Genomic DNA, 3,190 nt, shown 5'->3' with positions numbered 1-3,190 from the left:
ATGTTAATTAATTTTATTTTGAAAAAACAGTTACAAAAATATTAAGTTAATAATGATTTGTTTTTTTGTCAATGTCATTATTAATGTATAATTAAAAAAAAAGAATTTGACGTTTGTCAATGCAAAATAAATGGTAACTTAATTCAAATTTGTTTAATTCTGAATTAAATTTTTATTTCGCTTTCTATAAACCGGCTCCTAAAGAAATTTATCTTGAAACTATGTCAAGTTTGCAATCCGATAATTTACGACCCTGCCTGCTTGCGATTAGAAGGGTCGGCAGCCAGCAGGGGCTGGTTTATTGAGGCGTCATTTTCATTTTGTTCGACTGTACATACATTATACATATAGATCATCAGCATTTGACATTTTGCACTACTAACTGCACTAGTTAAATTAATACAATTTCGAAAATTTCCACACAAATTCCGGTATTGACGCGTGATGTTTGTTTATAAGCATGATTTCATTACTTGCAAAGCGTTAACTAACAAGCTTTAACATTTAAATTTTATGAATATGTAATTTTAAGTTAGAGATTTAAAAAAAAAAAAACATTACAGTAGTTATTTATAGCCTCCGAGGGGGTCAGGTTTGAAAGGTGGAGCCCCAAAATCAAATATATGTTCAAGATTACATACAATAACGTTTTAAGTTTACGTGAAATGAAAAATTTTAAAAATACAAAATTAAAAGTGCTTTGCAATGATAACAAACACAAAAAGGTTATCGATAACAGTTTTGGGTGGCTATTGCTTATAGCATAACTGACATTAGTTCCGGGTACCGAAAAACGACCAAAATTCTGACAATAATCGAAAAAATTAAAAACTTTAAATATAATATAGGATTTAAAAAAATGTTTGGTGTTTGGATAGATAGTGGGTTTGGGTAGTGTTATTTTAAAAATATTGAAACTGAAGTAATGCACATCGAGAGATAGCATAAAATGTAGTACAAATGCAAAAATAATTTTTGAAATTTTTTGTATGAATATTGGATTAGAGCAGAGGCACATGACAGGGGTGGCGCAGCGACATACCGGTAGGGTTTAAACTCTGGTCAACACAGCAATTTTCATAAGAATAATAAGAGAGTATAAGCGCTTAAGAGCAAATAAAAGCAAAGTATATGTGTAAACGCATAAAAGCATAAAAGTTTTTTTTTATAATAAAATTGAATTCTTAATAGTATTTATCGACCAGTAAACATTTTGGTTATTCTTGCCTTTACTCTACTTTGTGACGTAAAACAGGTTGCATTATTTATAAAAATATTTAAATTTAGTCAAAATATCGCCTTTGTAACCCAAAACTGTGTCTTGAACTCTGAAATTTAACTTTCAAAATCTAAGATTTTAGCTTGACACATTAATTTAAAAGTGAATATGTAAGTGTAGCTGCAAAAGTGATTAGTTGTCTCACTGGCCTTTCTTTTGGTGAAATCTGCACAACGCCCTCGAGGCCTAATACACCGTATTGTCCCGCATAGCGTTTTCTCCGTTCACGTATCACGTCGCAAATTCGAAATTCGCATAGAAAAATAAATTTGGTTTTGTTTCTCTGAAACTAATAAACCGTCGTGAAATTTGTTTGAAAGTAGCTTCAGTCGCACATAAGTGATTAAATTTCACCAAAGTTTTCTCAATAGCGTAAAGAATTTAAAAATTCCACAAGGTAAACTCGCTCGCCAAATCCTTTCACAGTTCATTGGAACTACCGAAGTTACGGCCGAGATTGAAGGCATCACTTTTCAGAGTTATGTTCTTATTTTTGCCGAAATGCGACGTGATGTTATTGGCCATTCGGAGGCAACTTTTATGGCCGAGGCACTAACGGTCAGACTGACTCCGCACTGACCGGCTTTTCTACCCTTTTTGCACCGGGATTGCTTTATGGCTTTTTTTAAGTTTTTACAATTGAGATAAGTTTTATAGAGGGGTGCTAAGCCTGACTCCACGGTTTACACCATTTTTACGGTGTTGCAGATTTTATTAACTTTGTTTATTCAGTCGCAAATCTATAAAAATAGATTTTTATGGTGACGCCACGTCTGAATTTGTGAAACTTGTTCTGAAATAAATTGTGCGTCCATTATTCTGTTATTTTATTGTCTAGGGCACGTAAGGCTTGCTAGGTAGTTTGTAGAACTTCTATTGTTGCGTTTGATAATTATGTTCTCAGGAGAAACGGTAAACACTTGAGAACACGAAAACAAATAACTTACAAATTCTGAGAAAATATAAACACGGCGAATCGATTTCTTACCTCCAAAGTTATGATAAACAAATTAAGTTTGGGTTTTGGTCTTTTGTTGCAAAGATCTTTTTGGTTTCCGCTAAAATCAGTGTAAGCCGTGGCAGTTAGTCCTGAATGTGTAAACCTTTGTCGATTATCAATTGGCCGTGACAGGGGAATCCTTTCAAGTGAGCTTTCGCTTACTTTGTAGTGAAAATGTTGCGGTTCGAATCGAAGCACATTGCCGCATTAAAGTTTCGTAGATTCGCAAGTCGAACATGTTTACAGGTGTGCACATTCTGCGCCCGTATTCATCCTCTCTCAGGCGTTAATTCCCTGATTGCTAATTGCTGTTGCTTAAACACGACGACCGGTGAACTATAAACGCCAATTATTAATCAAGCGTGTGTTTGGGGATCTGTTATAATCGTAACAGAGAGGAAAAATGCTCAAAAGAACTAATTACTGAGGACATTAGACGGCTTTATTATAAATAGTTGAGAACTGTTAGGGCTGCGGTACGGATTTACTAAATGAATTCTAATTGAAACCGGAAGATTAAAAGCTTTGTGAGGCAGATTCACCGACGGCACCGTCCTGTGCAAACATTAGACGATACAAGGGATTAATAACAAATTAAACGCGACGACAATGCTTGTTGCTGATTTATGAGCAGAGTTTCAAAGCGGTAATGAAAGTTATTACAAAAAACATCAGAGACAACATTTTATTAAACGTACAAACAAAAAACCGGAGAGTTTTTTAAAATTCTCTCGAACTTTACTTATGCGTTGTTTTCTACAATACAAACGCAGGCTTTAACTTATTAATAACTAAACACCCAGTGTGCAAAATAATAGTTTTTACAAGGTTGATAATTGTTAAATTTCTTATAGTTATAAAAATAGTTAATGGTTTGGTCAAATATAATAATTATTATTTTATTTATTATT

This window comes from Tribolium madens, unplaced genomic scaffold (assembly GCF_015345945.1).
Source record: "Tribolium madens isolate multiple individuals breed KSU strain unplaced genomic scaffold, Tmad_KSU_1.1 Scaffold_3;HRSCAF=73;Tcas5.2_LG2, whole genome shotgun sequence".
In the NCBI taxonomy this organism is placed as follows: Eukaryota; Metazoa; Arthropoda; class Insecta; order Coleoptera; family Tenebrionidae; genus Tribolium; species Tribolium madens.
Note: the sequence above shows the minus strand (reverse complement) of the source record.